Raw genomic sequence first — 16,430 nt, forward strand, 5'->3', positions numbered from 1 at the left:
AGAAAATGAATAGCAGGACAAGCCCAAACATGGTCAATACTATTCATAGATGACACATAAAAAACCATAACAAAATATGTATATATTAAGTAGCAAATATGAACTCCTTTCCCAAAGAAATGAAACTAGATGAGAAGATAACATTGCAGATTCAAATATGGCAAAACTAGAGTTTCTTAGATTACAAGAAACAGACTTTGAAGCATTCCAACATAGACAAACACTGACCATAAATAGAAAACAACATCACTTTTTTAACAAGAAAGAAACATAAAAAAAAAATCCAACAAAACCAAAAAGGTCATGCTCCAAATTCACCATTAATCAATTCAACATGCCAATGCACTCAAATAATCCCCCAAATGATAAATAAAGAAACACTAACCAATCTAACAAAACCCAAAAGATCATGCTCTAAAATCACCATGAATAAATTCATTAAGGCATTAAAAACAGTACCAAAATGATTAGCAAAAGAAACAAAAACAAGAAGAGAATGATAGAACACACCTCAAGGATGATCAGAATCTCCAAAATCTACGATCCTCGAATGCCTTCGATGAATGTCTCTGATGTTCCTCTCGATCTTGAGCTCACAAGACGTGAGATTTGAAAAAATGCTGGGCTTCGGAGAAGAGGAGGCGTGGGGGTTGGCGATGAAACATCAAAGCTCGAAGAGAAAGTAGGGTTAGGGTTAGGGTTCGGGTTTCCAAGGCTCTCGAATCTGACGCTGAGGTTGAAATGAGTATTGTTTGGGGAGAATTTTTATTTAATAAATAATTTTGAAAATTTCTAGTTATTTTGCATTTACATCCCAACAAATGGCAAAATTACAAGAATGTATGCAAGGGAAAAAGCGTCACTTTTGAACAAAATAAAAAAAACAAAATAAAACAAAACAAAATAAAATAAAACAAAACAATCTAAAATGAGGAAAAACAATATATGGATATAGAAAATTAAAAATTAAAAATTAAAAATAAAATTTCTTAAAAAAAGAAATTTAATAAATAAGATATTTACAATTCCTGCAAATATTTTTATTTTTTTTGAATATATTTAATTCAGATATTTAAATATAATTATATATAATTAAAAAAAATTTGGCGACCATCCAAAAATTCCTTCGGTGATAGTTACAAATTTTGTTGGTGATAACCAAAAAATTCCGTGGGTGAAAATACTAAATTCCATAGGTGATAATAATCAATTCCGTTGGTGATAATACAAACATTTCGTCGGTGATAGCAAACAATTTTGTTGGTAAAATTGTTAAATTCCATTAGCAATAATATGAAATTCCGTTGGTGATAACATCAAATTCCGTAGGTAATAATCCAAAAATTCCGTTAGTGATAATACTAAATTCCGTTAGTGCTAGTCAAAAATTATGTTGGTAATAATACAACATTCTGTTGGTGATGGTACTAATTTTCAAATAAATAAATATTTAAAAATTAAAAAACATTAAAAAATAAGTAAACAATAATTTCAAAAATAAGGAAAAAATAATAAAAAAGATACAAAATTACATATTGCAAAGTTAAATTACCTTTATAAGGTCACAAAGTCTCATAAAATTAAAATTTTCAGAATACAAATATACAAGGATACAACTATACAACAAATATTGAAAAATAAAGAGCTAAATAAAATATAAGTATACAAGTATACAACAACAACAACAACAACAACAACAACAACAACAAATGAGGAATAAAATAAAATACAAGTATACACTCTACTACTACTACAACAACAACAGCAACAACAACAACAAAAATGAGGAATAAAATAAAATACAAGTATACACTCTACTACTACTACTACAACAACAACAATAAAATTATTAACTTTATTTAAGTTTTTAATTATAAAATAAATAAACCAATTAAATAATTTAAATTAATAAATTAGCCGGTCCGGTCCAACCGGTTCACGGGTTCACCGGCTGAACCGGTTGAATGGACCGGTCCGGTTCTTTAGTCTTTCATATGACTAATCGGATCGGTTTACCGATCGGTTCCCGGTTGAACCGATTAAACCGGCCGGTCTGGTCCTGTTTTTAAATCATTGGTGATAATAGTAGATTCCGTGGGTGTTAATAACAAATTTTGTTGGTGATAATACAAGAATTCCGTCGGTGATAGTAAATAATTTCGTTGGTAAAAGTTATCAATTCCGTTGGAAAAAATACGAAATTTCATTGGTAATATTACCAAATTCCGTTACTGATAATCCAAAAATTCCGTAGGTGATAATACTATATTTGATAGTCAAAAATTTCGTTGGTGTTAATTCAAGATTCTATTACAAATATAATAAAAAAAAGATTTTAAAGCTTGATTAAAAAATTAATAATATTTACAAACAGAATATATTAGCGATGAAATATTCTGTTAGTGATAATATAATATTCTGTTATTAATGTCTTAATAGGTGCTAAATCCTTTTCCGTTCGAATTATATTATAAAATCCTTTGGTGATATTCACCTACGAAAAAATTTCGTTAGAAATTATCTGTCATGCAATTGTTTTCTTTTGTAGTGAAGGGATGTATGAGAAAAGTACTCCCAAACTAAGCCAGTTACAGGGCACGTGTAAAAAAAAAAAAATTCTTCGGGACCCGTTCAAAGAAGGCGTGTGGTTCACGCTGGGTCGGGTATCGCAAGTCTTTGCTTCCACGCATCTCCAAATCCCAAATCCGCCGACTAAAATAACAATAATAAAATACCAACTATCAATCTGACCGTTCAATCCCACTGCTTAATCTCCACCGTTTGTTTACCACCATAACCTCTATAAAAGCAAGGTCTTGGTTTCCTTTTGCTTCGCTCCGCCCAAGGCGCTTCCAAAGCTTTGATGGGATGATACCGGGGAAGCGGGGCGGAGCCATGCGTGGATGTTGGTGAGTTCTCTTTGATGGTTTTCTTCTCCATGGTTTGATCTTCTTCTATGAATGTTATTTCAAATTTTGGTGATCAAATTCAGGTCTTCGATTGGGTATCGAATTTAGTTTAGTGCATGAATGTTTTTTTGGATATGGTGTGTGTTGGTGGTTCTCTTCCATGGTCTTCGTCCCCTTGGTTTGGTCTTCTTTGGATGAATGTTATTTCAGGTTTTGGTTATCAAATTCAGGTCTTGTTTGATTGGCTATTGAATTTACTAATTTAGTGCATGGCTGTTGTTTGGATTGGGCGATCGAGTTTAGTGATCTTTGTATTTGAGTTTTGATACCTGATTGCCGGTTGTTCTTCCGATTTGGTGATCGGAGGCTTCCAATTTGGCGATCGGATTTGGGATTTCTGGATCGATGAAGTTGGAGATATGGAAAGCTTATGCTGCGACTGGTTTTGTGATTGGGTTAACAGTATTTTCCTTCTTTGTTTATTAATGTGATTGGGGATATATATGTTGGATTGATCTTTCGTTTGTGATCTTCTGAGGTTTTCTTTCTTTTCCAGGTTTGAAGTATGGCCGAATGTTGGGTGACTTCGCATTTCTATTATGCGGTTTGATTGATTAGAGAAGCTTGAGTGGTTGATGTTTCTATGAGTTTGGATTGATCTCTGATGCTGCTTATAAGTTGCATGATTCTGTGCTTTTGGCTTTGCCCATGTTTCATTGATATTGGTGTGGGAGAGTATGAAGTTGGAGCCGTTAATAATTGGTTTCGTTTTGTATGATCTATGTGGTTGTTTCTGTTTCTGAAGGATTTGCTGTTAATAACCGGTTTCGTTGTTTCTTTTTGTGATGGATCTTCTGATGCAAAATCGGTGATTGGAGTGTTTAAAAGCTGTAGGTTGGATTGATTTTTCTTCTGTTGCGGATTAGAAAGCTGAGCTCTGATGTTTGGATTCAGGTTGTTTAGCTGCTGTATATAATTGAGCGTTGATTTTAATCTGTGTATGATCTAGGTGATTTGCGCTTATGAAGGATTTGCTCGCTGATATCATGGTGTTAATTGAATTTGGTCGTTAATCGGTCCATTGAGTTTCTCGGCTTTGTGGGGAGATCAATGATTGGTGCTTGGACAAGTGGGTGATGAGACTGAGTAATTTTTTCACAGATTTTTTGTGATTATGTCTCCTCAATGAGGTAGTCTAGAGCATTAGCTTCTGATGGGCATCTTTTTGCGGTTGTGCTTAACTGATGGTGCTTATTGGGTGTTACCCTGATGTAGGGAACTTAGATGGGGTGGCATTGATAAAATAGAGTTTGGTGTTTGGAGGCTTTGATCAGGAATTGATTTTTTTGGAAGAGGGTTTTTGCATCATTTCAAACTTGTACTTCTCATTTATGTTAGATATATATTAACCTGTACGATTTATATTGGTTTATTGTTGGTATTTTGGAACTTCAGTGTTATAGCCATGAATGAGGCTGAAATCAGTTCATGAATCTTGTGCTTTGTCAGAATCTGCGGTTTGCTACTACTGGAAAAGGGTTATGTACCATTAAACAAAGCATGGTTTCACTACGAGTTGTTTTCGTATTTTGGTTAATTTTTGAGAGTTTCTTCTTGTTCCAAAGGGATTTGATATCAGTACAAAATCATTGATTTTATCTTAGTGATCTGTTTTTCTATTTTGTCCTGTATATTGTTGGTATATTGGAATGTGCAGTTGTTGAAGTTGGTTCATGGTGCTTTTATTTCTTCCAGATCTCCCTTTTAGAGCAGAATAACCAAAGGAGGTTTCATATCACTAAACAAAATGTGATTTCATTACAGTAAATTGTTCTCTATTTTGATGTATTTATCATTGGTATTTTTGAACTTCAGGTATCAAGTTGTTCATGAGGCAGAAGTTGATTTTTGGAGCTTGTGTTTTATTGGGATTTAAGTTTTCTTAGTTCTAGAGTTTGGTATCTTCTAAAGTGGGTTTCATATTACTGAACAAAACCTGATTTTATCGCGATAAACTTTTTCTATTTTGATGTATTTATCCATTGTTAGTATTTTGGACTTTCAGGTATCCAGATGTTTCTGAAGCAGTAGTTGGTTTTGGAGCTTGTGCTCTATCGAAATCTTGGGTTTGTTAGCTCTAGATCGTGGTGTCTTTTGAAGGGAGTTTCTTCGATTCTCTAGAACCTAGTACCTTCCAATAGCCTGTTTTAATTAATCTAAAAAGTTTGATCTTCCTGCCTTAAGGAATTGATAATTGTTGACCATGGTGATTACACTCGATATGTATCTTATAAGTTGGTTGTTTTTTAAGCTGCGCCCTTTTCGGTTCATTTAGGCATCTGCATTTTTGAAGTACTTCTCTTAATATGTTATTTATGTGATTTGTTTTATTTTTATTTTTTTCATATAGGGTTCAATGGGTGGAGTCATCTTCAAGGTTGTTATGCTTTGGGGTGTGAATGTGTTGTTGATTCTAGATGTTTTTCTTCCTTTGATTATTGTTTATTTATCGAGTTTTTGTTGGATAACATTATTTGATTTTATAAGTCAAGAAACATTGGTTGTAGTTGGTTAGAAAGTTTTGTTTGATTGATTTCCTTTCCCTTACTGTTCTTTGATGAATTTGGAACATTTTATGTAGTATGGTTTTGTGTTACATGGTGTTGCTTTAGGGATGATTTCAGATGGAAAGACTGTTACTCTGCTCTGCACCTTTATGAAACAAGAGTTTTTTTTGGTTCTGTTGAATATGAAATAATTCTGTTTAGTGATTTGGTTTTCTAGGTGATGCAGGTAGTTGACAGGTGATCTGTCATTGATGATTTGGGTAATTGGACAGTTATAGAGAATTGATGATATACTATTATTATTGATGCTTTTGTATAGTTAAGTGTTACTCATGAAAAATGGTTGATGCTTTGATGAGCTTTTAAATGACTTTGTCTATGAATATTTTTGTTTATCGAGTTTTTTGATCATGCCTTGTAGGTTTTTGATTCGACGAGGAAGATCATTGGCATTAACTATTGAAGGAGGTCTACTTTGGTAGTATCTCTTATTTGGTTTGATTAATAGTCATTTTTTGCCCGTGCGCTTAATTGATTAAAAGTCTTTAGGTAGAGGCTGGATTCTAAAGACTTCCATTTGGTGTGTGGAGGATCTAATAGAGGATTTGATCTTTTCGAAAGGGGTTTTCTCACTCACTTTATTGTTGAACTCAATTCTGATTACTGTTCAATACCTTGGTTGAAAATGTGTGTGGTGATTCAGTTTTGCGGGATAAAATTGCCAACTTGTTTGATCAGGGAAATTGGAAATTGATTTTGTCTGGTGCTTAGTTTGCTGGTAAGGACTCATGTCAATGTGCAAGGTTATTTCATCCTCTTGTATTTTGGTCTATTTTGTTTGTAATTTGAACTTCATTGTTCTAGTTACCACTAAGTGAAACAAGATTTTGTTGCAGAAAGTTGTTTTTGTATTTTGATCTACTTATTGTTGTTGTTTTTGAACTTTAGGCAGTGTAGCTACTGATGAGGGGTTGGTTCAATTAATTTGAAAACATTGACTTCTTGTTTCTAGGATGTAGTATAAATTCCCGTTCTCTTTCATTTAGTCTCTCTTATAGTGCTATTTATGTGTTTTTTTGTTCTGTTTGTTTATGATTGGAGTTATCTTCACTAACTTCATGCTCCATGGTTAGGGTGGAAAATTTTGTAGGGCTCATTTTTATTTTTATTTCTTTATTTTTTATTTATCAAGTATTTGGCTGGGTAGACTTGGTTTATTTTAGAAGTCCAGAATCATTGGTTGATGTGTATGATTTGCACTATTGCTTTCGCTTTTGTAGGGTTTTGCTTTGTGCATGATCTAAAGGTGGAAGTAGTAGTAGGAAGGAGTCTCATACTATGGTGAACTTAATATGAAATGAGATATTTGTTGTCTGTTAGTGCATTTAACATATTTATGTTTTGTAACTTTGGTTTACTGTGTTGTGTAGGTAGGTTGTGTAGGTTGCAGGCAAGTGATTTGTCTAGCGCATTGATCCGGTAAAGGAGTGGTTTTAGTTTTAGGTAATAATAATAAACATTTTTATTGACACTTACATCTTTATTGGTGAAAATTTGCTTTAGTTCATAAATTTGTTTGTTTCAATTTGGGAACGTGGCAATCAATGGGAATCATAACTCGTCTTCAGAGTGTTACTAGAATGATCTTTTTTATAGGGGAAGAATCTAGCAGTAACTGTTTGTTTTCTGTCAGAGTGTGGGGTTTCTGATCTCTTGAAGGGGGTTTCATACTTTAGCAGAAACATAATTTTATTGCAAGCTTCATGTATGTTGACTTTTATGGGATGTTTTTGAACTTCAGGTTTCTACTAAAAAAAGCAATGCAGCTGAAGTTGACGTCTGTCAGTGTCTGCAAAAGGGGTTTCCTATGACTAGACAAAACCTGTATCTTGATAAATTCACTGTTGTTTTGTATGGTGTTACTTCAGGGATGATTTACATTGAATGAGAGTTTCCATACTGCTGCAAAGTGCATTGATGATTGGGTAACTGGTTTGGATTTATTGCTTTATGGTAGTTTTTTATTTTTATTTATTTATTTATATTTTTTTAAATATCATAGCCTCTTGTTTATCCTTTTTGGTTTTTTTCATTGCTAATGGAGATGGTATAAACTGGCTGTTTCCTTTTGGTAATTGCGAGAGCTCTGTGGTTCTTATGTGATGGAAATTGGAGAGTGATAGTTGGGCGTATTGCGGTATTTATGCTCACTAATCTTTGCTTTTTCTTTTCTAGATGATTTACTTTCTAGTTCGAATTTAGTGAGTTAGCTTCCTTTTTTGGTCGCTGTATTCTTTCTTTCTGTGGGACTTACAGAACCGTGCTGATAGCAAGGGATGGGAATTCCTTCTGTGCCTATTGGTTTTATGCCTCCATATAAGGTCAAAGTTCTCTAGTTTTTTCCTCCAACTAATTTCGCTGAAGGTCTTTTGTTGTTTTGCTGTTGGTCATCATTTTCAAGTTAATGTGTTTTGTTTGATCCTGATTATGTAGCCACAGGTCTCACTGAATAATTGTGGGAACAAGGTGGTGGTTTTGGTTTATATCTCAAGTCTGCAGTATTCTTTAGTATGGAAAACTTTTTGGGTTTCTGAAATCTCCATGGTTAAACCAAGCTTTTGATGTTTTGAGGAATTGTTGCTCTTAAGATTATTGCGGTGCAGTGAATTGGAGGTACTCTGAAAATTCCAAAAGATGGTTTGAGGTGAACCGTATGGAAATTTTTTTTATCTATTTTCTGCCTCTGAATGAGTTGCACCGGTAGGAATTGTACATGGGGTTTCTTGGATTCAAGAGACTGTCATGGTTGCTGGATTTGTCTGATTGATTTTCTTGGAAAGGGGTTTCTGGATCACTTCAAAATTGAACTAGTTCTGCTTTCTACTTGCTATATTGGCCTCTTGAAGTTTTGAACATGTTTGTGGTATTTGTGCTTTGGAGGCTTAATTGTCAATTGGCTAGACTATGGAATATTGGAATTCATTGTCTGGTGCTTGGCTTTTAAAAGGGGGGCTTCATGTCACCGCACAAAAATATGCTTTCTCTGTAAGCTGTTATTTTTATTTTGATCCATTTCAACAAGTAAGGCTGAAATTATGGATTGTAGAAATTGCCTTTGGCCAGAATTTGGAGTCTCTTAACTGTGAAATCAGTATCTTTCACTTGGGTGTTCTGTGTGCTTGGTGCTTGGTTTTCCTTAGAGGCATTTCATGTACCCGCACAAAAATTGCTTTCGGTGTAAGCCATTTTGTTATTTTGATTTATTGTGAGAGCTAAGGCAGGATACGGTGTTTTGTGCAAATCTTCTTCTGTCAGAATTTGATGGTTCTTACCGTGGAAACTAGTGCCTTTCAAAGGGGATGTTATTCATAACTAGACAACACAAAACATTGACTTTTCTGTAATCATTTGATCAGTTTATTGCTGCTGTTTCCAAACTGCAACAGCTTGCATCTTTTGAAGGGATCGGATGAAGCATGATTTCTCCCAATCTGGTTTTGATCCATGTATTGCAGCCATTTTCATGCATCAGGTTGCACTTATCAATGCGGCAAAAGTTGGTTGATAAGTTTGGGTTTTCTTATCCTTAGAAAGGGGTCTTTAGAAAGGAAAGGGGGGTCTTTAGAAAGGAAAGAATCCATGTCAATACAATATCATGATTTCACTATGTTGTTTCCTAAAGACCTATTTATTATTGTACTCCCTGGTTTGTGGTTATCAATGGTTTATTATTTTTGAACAGACTGAACAATATTATTGACGAGGATTATTCGATTATGTTTGATACGGCTTTTTCTGTGTATGATCTGGATATTTATTCATGTTTGTGGAGGATTTGGTGGTTGATATTATGGTCTTTTAATTCAGTGTGCTTAACTGATAGAACTTATTAGGTGGTGCATTGCTTTGGGAAACATGCGGAGGGTAGCCTGGATTCTAGATGCTTTCAGCTGATGTCCATAACTGAGAGCCCAATCTCCAATTTAATCTTTTTTGTTGTGCATATTTGTAGCATTTCATCATATTTGAGCTAGATTGATTTACATTTGATATATAGCTAACGTGTCTGCATGGTAATTTGGTTTTGTTTGATAAATTAACTGGTTAGAGCATATGGAAAATTGGAAATTCATCATATGCTTGAGGCTTGGTATTCTTGAAAGGGGATATCATGTCACTAAAAATAGACAAATAATACCACAGCATGTTTTTTATCTATGCTTGATATATTTTGTTGTTTTTTTTTAAATCGGTTTTTGTACAGCTTGCATTTTTCATAACTTTGGGACCTTTTCTCGGGAAGTTTGCATCTTTATTAATATCTTCCATAGGAGTTTTCATTTCAGTAGACACTGTGACCTCTCTTCAAGCTAGTACTGGTCTCTGTTAGAGCCTTTGGGGTTTTCTAGCTCTTAGTAATGAAGAGGATTTTACTGTAAGCTGTTTTTCTGTTTGTCATTGTTATTTTTCAATGTAGTTATCAATGAGGCAGATGTTGGGTTGTGGAGCTTGGGCTGTTAGCATTTGGGTTTTGTGGTACTTAATTTTTTTCAAGAAGGTAACCTTGTTTTGATTAATATGAGAACTTTGATTTTCTTGTTTCTAAGAAACAAGGATTGTTGATGATGGTCCTTATGCTGCACTAGGTACAGAACTTGGTTTTTGTTTATTCTACAAATAAACTTAGCATGCTATTAGATTGATAATTCTCAAGTAGTGTTTATAACTGTCTATAGTTATCAATGAGGAAGATGCATGTTTGTGCACACTGTTAGGGTTTTGGATTTCTTATCTCTACAGGGACCTTTTAGGTCACTAATTAAAATATAATTTAACCTCAAGCTGCTTTGGACGTTTTAACTATTTATCAGTGCTAATTTCTTAACTTGAGTTTTGTAGTCTGTTGAGTCAGAAGTTCGTTTGTGGAACTTGTGCTTGTGTCACTATCTTCAAAAACAGGTTTTGGTTCTCTAAACAAAACATTGTTCTCCACAGATGGCTCTTTTAGAATTTGGGGTTTCTTTCTCTGTGGAACTCAGTATTGTCTAACTGGGTTGTTTTAGTTAATTTAGAACTTTTGAACTATTTTCCTGATTCTGTGAAACAACTAACAAGAATTGTTGACGATGATGATGGTTACCCTTGTTTCACAATGTATAATTTTTATTTGCTTGTCATTGATTTAGCTATCTGATGAATCCCTCTTGATCTGCCGACACCTGGGCATGAGTCTCTTTTGCTGCTATTATTGTTCGTGGAGGAGATTTGTTTTTGATGGATTGTGATTGTAAAAGTGTTCCCTTTTATTGCTTAGTTCAGATATGTTTGATCTATTTGTTTAGTAATCTGGTTGGGTTGGTAGTGAGATGGTTGCATCTTTGGTATGTTTATTTCCGATCATTTTCTGACCAGTTATTTTCATGCTTATGAATTTTAAGGCTGATTACTGTTACTAACCATATTTAGTTTGCCCCGCTGAAGTTCACAGTATTCTTCTTTTGGACTGATTACATGTGACTAAGTGTATTTTATACATGCAGAGGATTAATGGTATAACAGTGCTATAGATACTCTTGGTATACATCATAGTTCACTCCTGATATGTTGGCATTTCACTAGTTAGTTTTTTTTGTTGCTAAGATAGGTAATGAATTTGTATCTCAAGATTTGGTCTGTCATTACTTTTTAATTTTTGGCTTCTTTGACCTAATTTAATTTATCAAAGGATTTTTGTGATTGGGTTTGTCTTTCTTTCTGAAGTTGGTGGTTTGACAATTTTGGTGAACCTATCTATTTAAAGGGGTTTAATGTTTTGTTACATGGATTTTATTTTTCATTCTCTTGACTCTTGACATTATCTATTATCCTGTTTCCCCTTTTGCTTAGGGTTTTTTTTGAAGGTCGTAATTGTAGTGGTATTTAATATGTGGGTTAGTCTAATTTTGTGAAGCCGCTCTGTATTGATGGAGGTTTTCTTTATTAAACTTGTAGTTTGTTGACGCTTCTTTGATTTCTTAAAACATTTTTCAGTTAGTTAATATGATCAACCTACCTGTTCTAGGTCAAGATTATGCTTTTAACATATGATGCTCTTAGAGGACTAGGAATTTTGCTGATTGCTCTTCGACCTTTCATCCCTGAACAATGCATCAGCGCTTCTTAAACTCACATCTGCATTAATGGTATTTATTTTTGTAACACATTTTCTCTTTTTGCACATTGGGGCTTTGAGACCCATTTGTTTATCAACCAACTTATATTAATATGGACTTAGACATTAATGCCATCAGTGTGCGGAACTTATTCCTTGATGATGCTTGGGATTGGACTTGATTTAAGAGTTTACTCCTAGTCTATTACTCACATAAATGTTTTAATCCAGCTAGAGAATTCCTTCCCAACATCATTTTGATATTGATCCAAGAATTTTGATGCATCCATTGATACATCAATCTTCGATGATCAGTGCTATCTGGATGGGGCACCATACAGGAATATTTATCTTTTCTTTAAAGACGGTATGCATCTATGCATCTTTTCTTAAGATCTGATGTGGTATGCTGTGTACACTTTTGAATCATTTGTTTCCTACAGGATCTTATAAAGGTAGTTTTGATTTCACTTATCTCCTTACATTTTACTCTTCATATTTGTTGAGACATTTTTTATATATTTTGATTATGTTCATTTTTTTTTGACTGTATATTTTTTTAATATATATTTTATTTAGCTTTATAAATTTATTTTTTTTAAATAGTGATATCATGATGTTAAAAATTCTATTTACTATTATTTAAATTTAAATTTTGATATGATTTAAATCGAAGTTGTATTTTTCTAAAAGCAATTTGTTTTTATTTTGCTTGTTTTATTTAAATATTTTTCATCATTTAAAAAACCATGTAACTCATGAGTACATATTTACATACTGGTTTGGTTTTTCATTAAATTCAAATGTCTCTGATTTTTGGAGACTCGATACCCGTATCTGTGTCTTAGTAACGCTTAATGAGCTTTTGGTTGCAGAAACAAATGATTTAAAATCTTTGTATTAAGTTTGGGCATGGCTTTGTTTTACTGCATTGCTTGATTGTTTGCTGGTTATATTTTGTATAATCTAGGTAGTTCGTGTGTTTTACGATGGATCAGTTTGTTAGAATTATGTCTTAATCAGATTACCTTCTCAAGGTTATCTGGCGGTAAAGTTGTGCGGCTGAAGAAATTAGAAATCAAAGGTGGCCAATTTCTGGCGCTTGCATGAGTTTGGAGATGAGCCCTATTGTTAGTACTTTCCTTTATTTATTTAGTTTATAATGTTTTGCTTCTGGATGGGTGTAGTTTGATAGTTTTTACCTTGATAAGTACTCTTTGATCAATGTGCTCAAGTGAATAATAGGGTATAGGAAACTTATACACAGTACAGCTTGGATTCTAGGGTTGTGGTGATTTGGTTTTTCATGATAGATTGAGTGGTGGCAATTGTGTTTCTGCTAGGTTGTGAGTTGGTTAGATCATAGAAAATTTAAAATTACAGTGCTGGGTACTCATTATGCTCGATGGGGTCATTTCACTATTCACCACAATCTGTTTTTGTGTTTTGGTCTATTATGCTAGTATTTTTATATTAAAATTGTTTATGGAGGCTCCTTTATGTAGCAGGGTGCTGTATTAGGGATGATTTTACATGGAAGGAATTCCTGTTACTCTGCTCAGCACCTTTATGAAACTAGATTTTTTTTTTTTTAAATTTTAGTCTGTTGAATTTGAAATTCTTTTGTTTTGTATTCTGATTTACTAGGTAATGATGATAGTTGACAAGTGATCTGTCAAGTGTGTTGATAATTTGGGTAATTGGACACAGGTAAACCATCATTATTGATGTTTATTATATATTAGGGTTATGAAAAATGCCTGTAGCTTGAGGATTGTTTAGATGACTGTGATTATTGCCATTTAACAAGGAGGAATACATGGGTAGTAACTATTGAAGGATGTTTACTTTGATAGTATTTCTCTTATTTTGTTTGACCAATACAGATTTTTGATCTAGTGTGCTTGACTAATTAATTGTCTTTAGGTGGGGTACATTTGGTACATATAGTTGTCTGTGGCGCGCTTTGGGCTTTTCCTTGCGCCTTTATAGGTGTTAGGCGGGCACTGTTACAAAGGCGCGGGTCTTTGAGCCTAGGCGCAAGGCTCAAGGCGGGGGCCTAAGCGCGCCTTCATAACATAAACAAATTTATTTGGTTATTTTTTAAATATTTAATTTAACTTTTAATCTTATCCACACATCTTTCATGATTAAAAATAAAAGATACCCACATATAATTAGAGACGTTTAAAATTAGGGTGACCAACACACAACCAACAAGTAGAATTAAGATTTCATCTCTCCTCATCGGGCCGATCCACTATTTAGATGAAGAGAATGATAAATTTGAAGAGGAAATTTATGATATTGGATGATGGACTTGATGATTTTGATGATAGTCACTAAAATCCAAATTTTATTATACAAGTTAGGATTTGGACTATATACATGCATTATATTATATTATCACATTTTGTATTATACATTTGAAGATTATTTTGCATGTTATTATGTATGTGTTTTTTTCTAATGTCTGGTTGTCTTCTATGATATTAATTCTTAGAATATGTTATAACTTTAATACAAATTAATCTTTAGTATAAATATTTCTAATTTTTCAATTTTCTTTAGTAGTGACTGGTGCGCATAGTGTTAATCGGGTGCGAGCCTGCGCTTTGCGCCTAGGCCCCAGGACCTCCTTGTGCTTAGATGCGCCTTAACGCCTATGACAATCTTGATTTGGTAGCTTGGATTCTAGTGACTTTTGTAATTTTGGTGTACGCTTTTGGTGTCCGGAAGATCTTATTGAGGACTTGATCTTTTTAAAAGGTGGTTGTTGAATCACTTCATAGGTGAAATTATTCAGATTACTGTTTGATATATTGGATATGCCTCTTGCTGATTGTTTTTAATTCTTCTTTGCTTTCATTTAGCTTTCTCTCAAGATGTATTTATGTTATTATTATTTGTAGGGTTCATTCATGGTTGGAGTAGTCCTCAGTGCGTCCATGGTTTATGGCGGGAAATCATAGCTGATCTAGATGGGTTTCGAAGTGATTTTTATATTTTTTATATTTTTTTTTGGGTTCATTTTTTTTGTTTTATCAAGAGTTTGACTAGATAGACGAATTTTATTTAGGAAGTCCAGAATCACTGGTTGTGTTCTAATTAGGTTGATGTCTATGATTTGTATAATCGCCTTTGCTTCATTGTAGGGCGTTGCCTGATCTTAAATGGGAAGGGAGTCCCATACTACTGTGCACATTTGTATGAATCGAGATATTTGTTCTATTTGTTGATGTATTTGACATATTTCTTTTTGTGATGGTTTGCTATGTCGATTATGTAGTTCAAGTAGGTTGCAGACGAGTGCTTTTTCTAGTATATTGATCTGGTGATGGAATGATTTCAGTGTTAGGATTAAACTAGTAAAATATATTTATCCCCTGAATGTTTTAATTTCTTTATTATTATGTTCACTTTGCGAATGATTGGTGAAGATTTGTCTGCTTCATAAATTTGTTTGCTTCAGTTAGCAAGTGTGGAACTGCAAGACTAACTGTTTGTGGTCCCTCAAACTTTGTGTGTATTGATCGTTTTCTGGTGTTGCTCTTAAACTTCAGGTTTTTGGTAAGCAATGTGGCAAAAGTTGTTTTGTGGGTTTTTGTTGGGAAATTTAATTTTGTATTTACCAATTAGTAAGAAATCAGGTTCTGTTTTATCAGAATTTGGTAGTTCTTATTTCTGCAACTAATTATCTTCCGCTTTTGAACTTCTTGCCCTCTAGGAATTTAGAATTGTTTGAGGGTGGATACCTTGATTTGCGTTGGAATAATTGTCTTTTGGTTTTTAACTCCACGTTTTTATTTAGTCTGTTTTTGATGATGTTTCTAAATGTGCTATTTCTGTTGTATTTTGGGACCCATTAACGGTTGGGAGTCATCTTCAATATTATTTGTTTGGTGTGGGCATTGTTTTTGGATGGAATATGGTTGTGTAGATTTTTTCCCCTTCATTTATTAATTTGTTTGTTTTATTATAGCTCTTTGCTAGTACACTGATTTGATTTTAGTAGTCTGGAAACTCAGTTTGATGTTCTATTTAGCGGTGTAAATGAGCCGAGCTTTGCCATGTTCAAGCTCGACTCATTATTATTTCAACCAAGCTCGAGCCGAGTTTATTTCAAGCTTTTATTAGTGAGGCTTGGGTTTTGCTTGTTGAGAAATATTGAGGTTCGGGTTTGACTCGTTAGCTCGATTAAGGCTTGGGAATTTTCTTTATTTTTTATTTTTGTATTCAATGGTGTTATTTGAAACTCGTTTAATGAATCATTATCATGTTCGGCTTGGTTCGATTTGAAATAATAATTTAAGTTTATATATGGAATCTTTTAAATTGGATCGCTTGGCACGAGTTTAGGCATGAGTTCAAGCTCGTGAGAAACCAATCTCAAAATAAAACTAGTGACTAGCAATTTGCTATTGAGAGTTTTTTTAAAATTTTAAAAAAATTATGTTAACACATTTAAATGAAATTTTATTTACGAAGATAGACTTAGGTTTAATTCTTTTTTAAATTAAAACCAATTATTTAAAATACCAAGATTATTCAACGAATCAGGAGATTTAAGACCAAGATTTAAGACTAAAGAGTCAAAGAGGAACAGAAGCTTACTTTTAATTTAAGATTTGTTTATAAAAATAAAATTTAACTTTGAAAATTTATATGTATGTAAAATAAAAACTGTAACAAATTTTGATAATAAATTATTTTGATAGTATATAAATTTTTTGAGTTATAACATTATTAATGATTCTTTAAAAAAAAGCTTGTTAATGATGTTATAAATAGCTTTATTAATTA

The 16,430-nt window shown here is 33.3% G+C and overlaps 1 long non-coding RNA gene across 27 annotated transcripts; it reads left to right on the forward strand.

Annotated features, from left to right (window-relative positions):
* The first annotated feature begins 2,806 nt into the window (after positions 1-2,806).
* On the forward strand, positions 2,807-14,840 carry LOC120251123. 27 transcript variants are annotated; one of them, XR_005533373.1, is made up of 10 exons: positions 2,816-2,909; positions 3,466-3,863; positions 5,898-5,954; positions 6,026-6,254; positions 6,907-6,979; positions 7,278-7,489; positions 7,581-7,673; positions 7,793-7,857; positions 7,970-8,521; positions 14,540-14,840. It is a non-coding gene; the product is annotated as an uncharacterized LOC120251123 (long non-coding RNA). The 27 variants fall into 27 exon arrangements; XR_005533359.1 differs by lacking the exon at positions 14,540-14,840 and adding an exon at positions 6,757-6,817 and having other exon boundaries at positions 6,026-6,279; positions 7,970-9,253; XR_005533361.1 differs by lacking the exon at positions 14,540-14,840 and adding an exon at positions 6,757-6,817 and having other exon boundaries at positions 6,026-6,279; positions 6,911-6,979; positions 7,970-9,253.
* Positions 14,841-16,430: the final 1,590 nt, after the last annotated feature.

Source organism: Dioscorea cayenensis, chromosome 20, assembly GCF_009730915.1.
Source record: "Dioscorea cayenensis subsp. rotundata cultivar TDr96_F1 chromosome 20, TDr96_F1_v2_PseudoChromosome.rev07_lg8_w22 25.fasta, whole genome shotgun sequence".
NCBI classification, from domain to species: Eukaryota; Viridiplantae; Streptophyta; class Magnoliopsida; order Dioscoreales; family Dioscoreaceae; genus Dioscorea; species Dioscorea cayenensis.